This window comes from Antechinus flavipes, chromosome 2 (assembly GCF_016432865.1).
Source record: "Antechinus flavipes isolate AdamAnt ecotype Samford, QLD, Australia chromosome 2, AdamAnt_v2, whole genome shotgun sequence".
NCBI lineage: Eukaryota > Metazoa > Chordata > Mammalia > Dasyuromorphia > Dasyuridae > Antechinus > Antechinus flavipes.
The window spans coordinates 228,276,525-228,291,097 of NC_067399.1; positions in this window are offsets into that span (position 1 = coordinate 228,276,525).

Sequence of the window (14,573 nt, forward strand, 5' to 3'; positions counted from 1 at the left end):
AATAGAAGTAAAGAGTATATCAAATTAAACCCAGCTTTCCTCTGTTCCCTTCTGAACTGCCTTTTGTTCTTTATTATGCATTTTAAATGCTTCATTATGTAATGCTGGAGAAACTGAGGCAAGATAGAGATCAGAGAGTATTTAATATTTTATTTGAAAGGGAGAGATTTACCGGGACCAAATGGATTCATGGTTTGCTCCCAGAGCTGAATGAGACTATTGTCTCCAAGAATCCAGCAAACAATGTGAGTTCTCAATGACCTATATACACATGGCTCAGACTCAGGGGGCAGATTGAGGCAGGGGCAGAGTCAGGGTGCTTAGAGTGGGAACACAAGACTAACAATCCAGTTCTGACAGGGTGAGGGGAGACATGGGGACATCTGATAATTGGGATTACAGAATGGGGAGTGATACCCAACATTCTGATGATGCACAAGATAGAAGGTCTTTCTCCTTATCTGGATCACCATGATTAGGAGGGGGGGTGGTTGAGCAGAACAATTATAATTGAGGCAGAACAATTAAGGAAACTGAATCAGGACAATAAGAGAAACTGAGTCAGATCCATAAAAGAGAACTGCGGCATAACATTCCACACCCTCTCTCTTCTGAATATTCAAATCATTGAATTATCTTTCTCTAGAAGGTCTTAGCATCATAATTTTAACCAACCCTATGTAAAGCAAATAAACCAAACTAAAACTAGAAAAATGCAAGGACTTATGGCAAGGACCAGTCTCTCCCTGAAAACCCAGAGTTATTAGCATAAAAACAGCATTCCTCATTTAGGGAGGCACACAGGCCTCCCTGTTGCAAACATGTCAGGTCCTCTGCAGTTGGGGAGCATCTCAGCCAGATAACACAGTTTGAGATGGATAGTTCACTGTGATTTAGGTCTATGGTCATTTGTGCATTTCACTCAGCCTCTGCTTATATAGGGAATAGCAGTGCTCAGGACAGTCCTGCTGCCCATGCTAAAAGGGGCCCCCCAAGTCTGTCAGGGACTCCAAAGGGGGAAAAAGTGGGGCTTAGTCCCTCTGATAGAACAGGGGCTGCTACTGGGAAACAGATTTCTGTGCAAATTATGCAGTTAGACCAAGGCAGGCAACCCTGAACTATTAGAGGCCTAATCCTAAAATGTTGAAATACTAATTAAGGAACTGAGGTAAAAGGAGTGTAAAAACAGATCAGAGAGACTGCCAGTCCCATGACAAGTGTCTGATTTCTGGTTGTTTCTAAAAAATAATCCCCAAAACTGAGTCTGCCAGGGCAATTCCAACAGAATAAGGGATTTCAAAGTTAAAACATAACCAGCAAATTATGGTCCAGTAAATTTTAAGCAAGGAGTAAAAACAAAGGATTGTTTAAATAATTTCCAATTTGAACTAATGAAATAGGGGGTGGGGCAGAAGTGCCTAAGAAAAAAAATACATCAGTTTCCCCAATTTCCTAACCAGTTTCTTCCTCCCCATTTTTTTCCCTCAGGAAAAGGAATTATCAAATAACCATTCCACATATAAACCCCAAAAGTGAATCAAAATTCCTATACATAAGAGACTAGTATAGCAAATTTCCTAAAAATTCCTCAAACATACAGCAATAGTTACAATGTTTTAACAAATCCATCCCAAATTTTAAACACACAGTAATAGATGACCCAATCAGGGCTCCTAAATTCCCCCATATCAGTCCATCAGGGGTAAGGGATGAAACCTTATTCAAAACTGCTTCAGGCTGGGCACTGGTGGAGACTCTCAGTCCATGCAGGGGATACTTGTGGTGTGTCGTGCTGACGATCAAAGCTGATCCAGGTCCCAGGTACCTATAATTTGACCAAAATCTAGAACAAAACCCACAAATCTGACAAATAAAGTTTAGAACAGACTGATACAAAATGTGAAGAGGCCAGTATGAATTGGCCAGCAGCTTAATAGGTTTTCTTTACAGGCAGGCAAATGGCTGTCAGCTACAGTCCCAATAGATATGACAAAATTAGGCTTTTGTTCTTTCATTAGTTAGGAACCTTAAAAAAACCGTGAATATCCAGACACAATATCCAGTAACAGATAAATGGTCAGACAAAATTCTCATTTGCCTGAGTATTTGGGATATAATGATTACATATAACCAGGTTGGAAACAGCAAGGTATGACATATAACCAGATTGTAAATAGCAAGGTATGACATAACTGAATTGCATTAACAGTTTCTATTGACCATTGCTCTGATCATAGAAATCAATCACAGGAGGAAAAAAATGCAGGGACATAACCATAAAATGAGTAGTTAAAACTTAACTTTCAGCAAAACAGGATAAAATAGCTTTAATTCATTTTTACTCCAGTTAATTATTCCACTGTCAGAGGGTGAAGCTGTAAAACTTCCAAATAGCATTAACTATAAGCCTGAGGAATTTTACTTCCAATAACAAATTCCATTAACTAAAGTTTCAGATAAATTCTAAACAGATATTTGCCATAACCTTATATTTATAACAGTAAGAATTTGTCTCAGTAATTTCACTTCTTTCATATTTAAGTAGACATTTCATAAGTGAACATTATACATACAAATCATTTTGCTTTAAAATACCCAATACCTAGACAAATATTTCAAATTGCATATTGTCCATAACAGAAACATTTTCAAAAGGACAAAAAATATTCTTTTTAAAGGCTCTTCAAATGATCTCAGGATGACCCAGTATAACCAATTAAAACTTAGAATATCCTATACAGAATATCCTAATACCACATAAAAGAATCCAAGAGGTTCTTAAAAATATTAAACTTTTAGAAATACCATAACCTCATATTGATAACAGTAATAAATTTGTTTTGGTAAGTTCACAAGTTATCTTTCATATTTAACAGAAACATTTTCAAAAGGACAAAGAAAAACTATTATTTTCCGAAGCTCTTTAAATGATGGGCACAACCTCAGGATACAATCAATTAAACTTATACAGAATACCCAATTCCACATAAAAGAATTTGAAAGATTCTTTAAAATATCATTTAAACAGTAAAAGCAATTAATATTTGAACCAGCAAGGAGCTGCAATTTGTTTTAAAAAAATCTTAACAGGGGTAGGGAAATTAGATTGTCCCTTTACACGTCATCACCCTTCTCCCATTACACCATGCTTCCTGACTCCAGCTTCTCACAGCTAACCTTTTTAGGGTGCCATTTCCCCCAGGATCAAATTCACTAGGGGTTTATGCTTTTTTGTTTCCTACTTCTGGAAAGCCGTTTTCTTCTCCCTTCCTCCTTCTCTCACACCATTTCTTCCTGTCCCATCTGTCTCTCCTCCCAATGCCTACTTGCTCATACCTTCTCCGACATACTTTAAACCCTCCCAAACCAATACTAGATGCTCCATTTAAACTATTAATTGTTTCTGCAAATCACTCTTTCTTGTCCCTTATCTTTAAATCACTTTTTAAAAAAACTTTAAATTTCAAGATTTGCAAATAACTTTGAACCACATTTCATAAAACTTATACATATGCCCAACTGACAAATTTTTAAGGCATAACTCATAGTTTACAAATTACTGAATACTTTTAGAAAGCAACATACCATCTAAGTAGGGAGATACAAACATGACTTCCCAAGGTAAGCTATTGGCATTTTGTTTTAATAACCTATATTTTAACTTAAAATCCAATCAATTACAGCTTTAAATTCTTAATAATATAAAACTGCTTTTCCTATCATATTTCAAATAATGAATTTGACTAAATAGCATAGTTTTATTTTTTCTCTCTGGCCCCACGTGGCCATTATTCTCAATGGACTTTTCCTAAGCTCCAACTTTGGCCAGAGTTAGAACCTTTAGAAAAGTCAGACCCTGCTTTACCTACCTTTACCTAAAGTGACCCCTTTTAGGCAAGTTAACAGAACTTCACTTCAATAAGTTCTTAAGATCTTACACACAAAGATAACTAAATCTAGCCTGACTAGGCAACAGTAAAATTATTTCCCACAATTTCAGAATCATCCTAAAATTCCTACTCAAATGTTTTCTCCAGCCAGAGTTCAGCAATTAGCATAAACTCCTTTGTTCTCCAGAGGACTTATCAGCCTAGCCCAACCCAAGCCAAGGCTGAATTTTAAACTATTTCAAATTGCCAGTTTTAAAACACTTACAAATTATCACAAGCAAATTTTATACAAAGTACAATCGCAACATTGAAATAACCAATCCCCAAATTTCTTAATTTAACAGAACTCTTAACCAACAGGACAGACAAATAAGTCACACAGAACACAAACATAGACTGTGCAGCCAAAACATTGACAGGAACCATCTGGAAACCTTAGAATAGCCCTGAAGGAAGTTCTCAGCTCGAGTCTTCCCTCCCAGAATCCAAACGGACTTTTTTTTTTCCAAGCCCCAGTTTGGCGCATTTCTCTGCCTTCAAAACCAGAGCCAGATGGTGTCTTAAAAAGACACCCAGATTTATACTCTGGAATGCCCAGAGTTGTGCCAACTGGCACACAGAACCAGATGTGTCTTCGACATCCAGGATGGGTCTCCTGCATCCAGAGGACCTCACTCTCAGAATTTGTGCCCATCAGCATTTCATTATTCTGAGAATCCAGATGCTAGCACAGATAGACAGAACAGATCAGTCCTAGGATGTCCACACTTACTCTCCCATGGCCAAAATGGAATGTCCACCATCGGGCATCAGGCATGGTTGTGGCTGAAAATTGCTCTTTCCTGGAGGCTCTGGAAAAAATCTCCAGAGAGGTGACCTCTCCAAGCAAAGAACCCAGATCCCCAGCTGCCCTGAGACTCAAAGGTCTCTATTTTCTAATCCTGCCCTCATTTATCTTGGTGGGAAGCTTCCAAATGTAATGCTGGAGAAACTGAGGCAAGATAGAGATTGGAGAGTATTTAATAATTTATTTAAAAGAGAGAGATTTACTGGGACCAAATGGATCCATGTTTTGGTCCCAGGGCTAAATGAGACAATCGTCTCCAAGAATCCAGTGAACAATGTGAGTTCTTAATGACATATATACACACGTGACTCAGACTCGGGGGTGGGGGTAGATCGAGGCAGGAGCGGAGTCAGGGTTCTGAGAGCGGGAATGGGATTATGGATCTGGTTCTGACAGGGTAGGGGGAAGCATGGGAGACATCTGATAATTGGGATTACAGAATAGAGAGAGAGAGACCCGACATTCTGATGGTGCCTAAGATAGAAGGTCTTTCTCCTTATCTGGATCATCATGATTGGGAGGGGGGGGGTAGTTGATTACAACAATTATAAACTGAGGCAGATAAATTAGGGAAACTAAGGAAGGGCAATTTAGGGAAACTGAGTCAGAACAATAAAAGAGAACTGGGGCATAACAATTAATATATAGATTTTTGTTGGTTTTTTTGTCTTTCTATCAATATCTTCCCCAGTACTCCTCCACAGCTCTTCCCTGAAAACATGGAAACTTTTTCTTGTAACAAGTAAGAATAGTAGCGAAAACAAATTTGCCATAATCATTTCTAAATACATCTGGCTCATACTGCATCTATAGTCAAACACTTTTCTGTAAGGAAATGGGAAGCAGGCCTCATCATCAATCTTCTGGAGTTGTCTTATGGTCATTGCATTATTCAGAATCCTTAAGTCTTTTTAAAGTTGGTTTCCTTTATAGTATTGCAGTCACTGTGGACTATAAATTGTTTCTTCTGATTCTACTCACATCACCTTGCATCAGTTCATACAAGTGTCCCCAAGATTTTCTGACACCATCCCTTTCGTTATTTCTAACTGTGCAATAATATTCCATCTCATATAAGTTATTCAGCTGCTCACCAACTGCGGAACATTCCTTTAGCTTTCTAATCTTTACTACAGCAAAAGGTGCTACTATAATTTTTTTATATATTATTGTCTTTTCCCTGTCTTTGAGATATCTTTTTTGAACATCAACTCCAATTCTAAAAGTTTCTCTTCTCTCATAGTTAGCATTGCTTGCAGCAAAGATGAACCAGAGTGACTGAGAGAAAGAGATGAGGAAAGCAGTATAGCAAAAAGACATGAGCTGAGTTTGAAAGTTACTTGTCTGTGGTCTCTCCAGTTCTATGAGGAAAGAAGGAAGGTACATTTCCTGTGAGCCTCTCCTATGAGCCAAGTTTGATCATTATATTTATACATGTTCAGTTTCTTTTTTGTTGTTCTTTCCACTTATATTGTCAAATATTGTCCTTTACATTGTTTCTTATTTACTTGGCTCTGAAAAGACATTCTTATACAACTAATTTAGCTTATCATTGAAAGCCTTTAATGCTCTGACTCCAGTCTCTCTAGAAGCTTATGCTTTCCTACCCCACTCATAGTAGTCTATCCATTTTGACTAAATCATTCCTCCTCAAACATTCCACCTTTATCTCCACCTCTCTGCAGAAGCTGTTTCTCATGCCTGTCCCCTCTCACTTCCATTTCTGGAAATGCCTAATTCCTGTCAAGTTTCAAAAGCGTCATCTCCTATGAGAAGCCATTTTTTATTATCTCCCCCCTCCCCCAGCTTCCTTAAGTAACCAGAGAATCTTGGGTCTGGAAAGGACCTTCAAGATCATCCAGTCCAATGCCTTCATTTTACTGATAAGTTCTTGGGATCCTTTTCATTCCACAGAAGAATCAGTATTTCTCTTTTCTATATAGTGAACCAGTGTCTTCACTTTAATGGGGAAATTTTGACCCCTGTCTTAACAGTGAGATTCTTCAAAATCCCTGCCCCATTCCTTCTTAGTCCTAACCATGATTCCCCATCCACTTCTCAGTCTCATAATACAACTTTCCTTCCTTCCTTCTTTCCTTTCTTCCTTCCAGGAATCTTCCTGTTGGATCTGTTCTTAGGAGCTCCTAACTACTCAAGACAAAACTGATAAAGCCATGCCTAAGTGGAAGATCATCCTCCTTTCATAGGATTACAGATTTAGAGTTGGAAGGAACTTTGGAGATGATCAAATACAATGTTTTCATTTTATAGATGAGAAAACTGAGGCAAACTAAAGTTAAAGTGGTTTACACAGGAAATCGCTAAACCAGAATTTGAAATCAGCTTCTCTGACTCCACCTTTTCCACTGAACTACAATGCTCTCCGAATATGTGTGGCCCAAGTTTTAACTCTCTGTGGGAAAGCTGTCTATTAAAAGCCTATGGTTAGGGGCAGTTAGGTGGTGCAGTGGATAGAGCACCAATCCTAAAGTCAGGAGGACCTGAGTTCAAATTTGACTTCAGACCTTACCACTTCCTAGCTGTGTGACCCTGGGGCAAGGCACTTAACCCCAATTGCTTCAGGGGAAAAAGTCTGTGGTTAGATTGATTCCACTATCATTCCAAGATGTAACACTTCCCTTCTCTCAGCATTTTTCTTTTTCCTTAAGTACTAGATAGTTATTGATTTCCCAAGATACTTTTAGGAGGACTAGGAGACAGAAGACGGGATTCTAATCTGAACTCTGCTATTTACTAAATGTGTGACCTTAGGCAAATCATTTTAATTTCCTTGAACCCCAATTTCTTCAACTAAGAAATAAACCTGTCTTGCCTATTTCACAGGATCATTATACAGTTTAAGAGGAATAACAGATGTGAAAAGTATTTTTCCTTTTCCTTGGCCCTTCTCCATAGCTGAAACCCTCTTCTAACCCTCATGTTTATTCTTCCTTATATGTTTCAGCCAGTTGAGTAACTCAGCTTTCAAATTAGCCAATACCTGATATCTCTCTTTGTGTGATGCTAGAGCAGGGAAAATTTAGCAAAACCCCTTTTCCTCACATAAAATCCATGACCTTCACCTGATTCAGTGTGCATTCCTACTGTGAAAATGATTGCACTCCAGGCATTCTTTGATATTTAAAGGAGCAACGGAGAGCTTAGTAGAGCGGGGGTGTTAAGCTGAAGACCGGCTTTCTAAAGAACCAGTGCTGTTCTATCCCTTGGATAACCTGAAAATCATTGTCACTGTGCCACTATCCATTATCCTCTCTGCATCTTTACTTTCCTTCAATACAACATGTGAAGACATTATCACAAATCTCTATTTTAAAAGTCTGAATTAAGGAGATTCCATTATATACCCAGTCAAAATAAAGACAACAGCTCTGTGGCTCCTAGATTATAGGATCATAGATTTCTAATAAGAAGGGACTTTGTCATGGGGTCCAAGCCCCTCTCTTTACACAGAAGAAAACTAAATCTCAAGGATGAAAAGAACCTCCAGAAGACAAGAAATTGAACTTTCCTTTTATGCAGATGAAGAAACTGAGGCAAGGGAGAGTAAGAGACTTGCCCAAATCATATAGTAAATGAGAGAAACATGATGTGAACCCAGGTCCTTGGACTCCAAATGCCCTCCCATGCTGTGCTGCCTGACTTAGATAACAGATAACTTAGATAACGATGTCCAGAAGACTAGAAACTCAATGGAATGATTCAATGATGTGGATATTTGGACAGAGACTGTAACAATAAACACAAAAAGCTGACAATAATTCTGGTGTTCAGTGGCTCTGTCTCATCATCGCGATGGTTGAGGACACACCTGAATGTGAATATGGTCATAACCTTTGTTCATCAACCTGACTTCTAATCTTCTTAGAAAGGACTTGATCAAAGAAAGTTGCATTTTCACTAGAAAACTCTCTCTCCATTCCCACCTGAGAGCCATTTGTGGAGCCTATTTATCCAACTGACAATTGTTAGCTATAGACTGGAAAAAAGATATCAGGGCCATCAGACAGTGCCATGGAGAAGCTACTCCACATGGAGAAGTGGGATCTGATGACCTCTAAGACCTTTTCCAGCTCTTAATTTTTGACTACTAAGTGCTTTGCAAGCCTTAAAATCTTACACAAATGTCAGCTATTAATTTGCCCCTTCTTGGGAAGGTCTGATTGAGATCCTGATAGAACATGCCAAGTTCTATTTCTGAAGCAAATGAGGATGTGGTCATGACAGAGAAACACCATTGGCACTGAGATGCCCTTTCTGGAGCAAGAAGTAAAACAATTGTTGACGAACAGAACTGGCTAAACAATAGATCATAGGAAGGGATATACTTGGCAAAGTTCTCCCTAAATTCTCAGTTCTAATCATTTAATTCTTTGCCTTACTGGGAGGTAATATTTCTTTCTTTTTTGTTGTTTTTTTTATTATAGCTTTTTATTTACAAGTTATATGCATGGGTAATTTTATAGCATTGACAATTGCCAAATCTTTTGCTCCAATTTTGCCCCTCCTTCTCCCCCATCCCCTCCACCCCAATGGCAGATTGACCAATACATGCTAAGTATGTTAAAGTATAAATTAAATACAATATAAGATACATGTCCTAACAGTTATTTTGCTGTACAAAAAGAATCAGAGTTTGAAATAGTGTACAATTAGCCTGTGAAGGAAATCAAAAATGCAGGCGGATAAAATGATAAGGATTGGGAATTCTATGTAATGACTCGTAGTCATCTGGGAGATAATATTTCATCCAAGCAGTTAAGATAGTTCTAAAGATTTCCATAGAGCTCTCAAGTTTCCTTAGGAATCCATCCAGTTTCTTTCAACCTTGGTATGAGGAAACTCATAGGCACTCTCCAAAAGACTGAAAACATGAGGTGTGGTGGAAAGAATACCAAATTTAGAGAACAGAGATTAGTTGAGTGCCCTCTTCTTGGATCACTGACCCAATTCCCACAAGCATTGACAGCTCAAATCTTCAAAAGGCAATGATCACTACTTCCCTCAGAGCTGTGAAGGTCACCCTGAGAAACTGGGATTTTTAATAATATTTCTCAGGAGCTCCCGACTGATATGCCACGGGATGAATCAGCCAAAATTAATTAGCTTTTAAAAAGGTTATTTTACTAAACAAGTATAGCTAGAATAGTATTTATGGAAAATTTCCCCTAAATTTGTTTGACTGGACTATGCATATTAGTTACGAAGATTTTGTTAATGGGAGAGGAGGGAGATGAGAGGGAGAGAGATGTTTGTTCATTGAAAAAGTTAAATTAAAAATTAAAATTAAAAAGTTAAAATTAAAAAAAAAAGAAACACCCTATTCAAATTGGATACATCCTTTCTTTCCATACAAGTTCCCCTGGGAAGTAGGTTCAATTTCCAAAGAGTAAACATAACTCTGGGGTATTAAAAGTCCTTTTCTCCCTTCATAAAATTTTTGCGAAGTTCTCCTTAGGTCCAGTTCTCTGCTGGATTCCAAGATGAGAGCTCCAAAACTAATTTTTTCTATGGTTTTAGTTCCCAATGTAGACCCTGCTGCCAGTCACTGCTGCTCATAGATATCATCTCTGGGAGAAACTCCCAGTTTTTCATGTCTTGCATAGCACTTAATAGCTATTCAAGGAAAAATGCTGATAACGGTTTGTGAAACTCCTGAGAACAAAGACAACTCAATTTTGTCTTTGTCTCTCTAGCACATAATATGGTACCTAGAATGTATTGATGGATCAATGAATAGATGGATGAATACATGCTTGATGTAGCTGATCCTTGGAAATACACAAGGTGATCACCTAGTCAATAGTGAGGCAAGAGGCGGGGCCGGGGGTGGGGGTGGGGGTGGGGGAGGAAACTTATTTCTTCCTTTTCCTCCCTTTCCTCTGAGCTTCCCCCACCTTAATCCCTGAAAGGACAATTCCTGCTCAGCCATCTTCACTGTTGGATTTGACCTTTACTAGATTTGTCTGCTACCAGAATACATGATTTCAAATTGAATTGTTGTGTTATATACATTGGACAGAGATTGGTCTGATTCTTTCAGCCTATCAAAAGTTGTTTTTTTTTTTTGTCTTCATCTAATTATCAAAGACAAGAGGCACCTAAGCGTTGAAGGAGAGATTGCTGGGCCTAGAATCAGGGAGACCCAAGTTCAAATTCAGTTTCTGACACTTACTAGCTATATACTCTGGCAAGTCATTAAAACTCTATGTATCTCAGTTTTTCCAACTATAATAATGGTATAATAAAAGCAACTACTTTGCAGGGTTGTTTGAAGATCAAATGAGATAAAATTTGTAAGTATCTGGCATTTAGTAGTCGTTTAATATATGTTTATTTCCTTCCCTTATTTCCCATTTATTCCTTCTAATTTAATTAAGGACTTGTCTATAGCTAATTTGCATTTTTGATCATGTAGATGTAGATTTCTTAGCCTTCCATAATTACATTAATTGGAGTAAGGAAATCCAAACTCCTATACTTGGATTCAAGGGAATAAGCAACATGATTCAGAGAATGAATATATGAAAAATAGAAGATATTGTGAAATCCCTTTCCGTCTCTCCCATCTCTTTCATTCCTTTTCTGTCCCTGTCTTCTCAGACTACACCTTCTGGAATCATATATCTCAAAATGAAATTGGAATAATTAATTTTTCTGACACCCAGAGCTGGGATTAAAATAGAGAAAGGTAAGTATGCAATAATGGTCAGCACACAAGGCCTGGAGTCAAAAGAAACTGAATTTAACCCACCCACCCCCATTCAGATACTTAGTAGATGGGTGAACAAATCATTTAATTTCTCTTGGTCTCAGCATATCTGTGAAATTAGAGTCAGCCAAAATGATTTCTCAAGTTCCTTCTAATTCTAAAACTAAGGAGATGTAATCTGTCTAACATTTCTCTCTTCTTTTTCCATATTCTTTCACTGCTTTCCTTCTCCCTACTTCAGAGGAGGGCTGTCAAGGCTTTCTTAATTCATAGCAAAGTGTAAGTGACCCAATGTGTCATTTATTTATCTTTTCAAAGAGGAGTGAATGGCAAGAACAAAAATCGACTCAGAGCAATAAATTTAATGGTAAAAATTCAAATAATGGTGGAATGGATGGAGATCTTTTGCAACTAGCTTACGTCCTAAGATCAGGCCCTCAAGTTCCTGCTTAGTGGTTTAACTGAATCCTGCAGGATGACTGTTTAACCTAAAGGCTTTGACCACAACTTGTGGAAAGTCAACATATTTTTCATCTGTTTTCTCTTAGGGCAAGAAAATTCAAAAGAGGAAGAAAATGGCTTGCAAAATCATAGTCTCTCAGATCACTTATCTGTAGGCAACCAGGTATGCATACAAGCAAATACTATGGTGTACACATGGAGGTAGGGGACCTGAATTCAAATCCTGCTTCTTGCATTGACTATCAGTAGCATTGTATTGCGTGAGTCTCAGGCTCAGTTTCCTTAACTTGCAAATAAGAAGGTTGGTCTTTCTCTAGCTCTCTATGAAATCTATATTTTTCCCACATTTTGTTTAAGGAACAAGTCTTTAATTGAACACGTTTCAGACAGAGTAGGTTATTATTAGAAAGACCAAAAGAGATCAATTAGCCCTGCCAAGGTTCACCCAAGTAAGAACTGGAGGTGCAACTTTAGCCCAGGTTCACTAACTCCATATTCATCTCTCTTTTCACCTACACCAAATTGGAGATGCTGAAAAAGAACACCAAGGAAAATGAGAGAATTTTTTTTCCTCAGAGAATTCTTGGAATAGCATTAGATACATCAACAGAACAGGGTAGATTTTAGTTTTTTTGTTACAAGTTTTGTACACATTCCTTCCTTCAAGACTTTGCTTATATCATTCATCCCATGCGGAAATGTCCTCCTTTGCTATCATCCTGATGGCTATTCATCCTTCAAGACCCAGTTGAAATCTTTCCTATTCCATGAGGCTTTTGACCAATCTAGCCCCAAACCTGGACAGCATCACTTTTTTTGGCGTCCTCCCATAAAATTCTTCTTGGGAAGAGATCCTTTCTACCTAACTAGACTGTAAGCTTCTAGAGGACAAGAATAATGCCTTTGCATGCCTAGAACAGCATTTAATAGCTGTTCAAGGAAAACTTGCTGATATTAGTTAATGAAAGTCCTTGAAAGCAATGACAAGTGTATTTTGTCTTTGTCTTCCCAGGATATAACACAGTGCCTAGAACGCATTGATGGATCAATGAATAGATGGATGAATAGATTGTTGATGGATTGCCTGAAAGTTCTCAGAATTGGAAGTTCTCTCCTCTCTCTTCATCACCCCCATTCCCTTCTTTCTCTTCCTGCTTCCTTCTCCTTCTCTTCTTTCTCCTCCCCTGCCATCCCCCTCTCCTCTCCCTTTCTCACTAATCCTTTCCCCTCTTCTAAACTTTTCCCCTCTTCTCCCCTCCCCTTTCCTTCTCTCTTCTGCTCCCCTTTCTTTCCTTTCCTCTTCCTTTCTCTCTCTTTTCCTTCTCACTCCACTCCTACCGTTCTCTCCATTTCTTTCCTCTCCTTTCCTCTCTACTCCCTTCCCCTGCTCTCTCTTCCTCTCCTATTCTCTCTTCTCCTCTCCTCTTCTTTTCTCTATCCTCCCCTCTTCTTATTTTCTTCTCTTCTCCTTCTCTTTTCCTCTCCCTTCCCCTGTTTTTCTCTCCTTTCCTTTATTCTCCTCTCCCCTCCCTTTCTCACTAATCCTTTCCACTCCTCTCCCTCCTCTCCTACCCACTCCTCTTCTTCTCTCCTGTCTCCTCCTTTCCTCTCCTCCTCTCTCTTATTTTCTCCTTGAATAGGGGGTTAGTGACCTGTTCCTTTAGCTACCTTGAAGGAAAGACGTTCCAGGATCCTCTACCATGTTGACTGAAGCTGTAAGTGAGCAGTGAATGTATCCTCCTTCTGTATGATGAAGTTTTACTTTTAGGACCTGGATTCCGATCTTAATTCTGCATCTTACACCTGTATATCCTTGGGTAAAAGGCTTTACCCTCCCTGGATGTCAATTTACTTATCTATAAAATGAGGGGGCTGGATTAGATGACCTCTAGGGCCCCTTCTAACTCCTAATCTATGATTGGCTGGAAAGGTACACAGAAAGTTACAGTAGTACCAAGGTGGTAATCTGAGTTCAACTCTCAGCTTTACCATTTGTTTAACATTGGGCAAATCATATAATCTCTCATGCCTCAGTTTCCTCATCTATAAAATGTAGGGTTTGTTCTATGTGATCTTTAAGGTCTCTTTCAGCTCTAGATCTAAGATCTTTCATCCTCAAATATCATACAGAGGAAACTCAATTTATAGAATTCTAGACTTATATCCTGTCACAACTGGATCATGTAACTTCAATTCATTTAACTCACTTCTTCCCTTCATCCTCATCTTCACCCTCAAAATTATGATGCTGAGGAAATAACTGGCTCACAGCTACTCATCACTTAACAGAGTTAATTGTAAACCTGGGAACTCCCTCCCAAGCTTTCTGATTCCAAGACCAGCTGCTACAGCAGCTAGATTAGAATGTTGGTTTCCTTCCATTTCTGTTTGTTGAAGATGGGGTTGATCTTGTCTTTGGTGGGGTGGGGTGGTGGTGAGGTGAGATGAGGACTAACAGCCAAATAAATTAAATTATACTCCAAGGAGAACCAGCAAAGGTAAAAAGTCCAGGCACTTCGAGGGTTAATAAGGAACCAAACTTCTGTTCACACAAGAGTAAGCTTAGTCTGAAAATTGTGGACTCCCAGAATATTTGAACAGAATTCAAAGGAACTTTAGAAATCACCTCATCCAAGCTCTTATT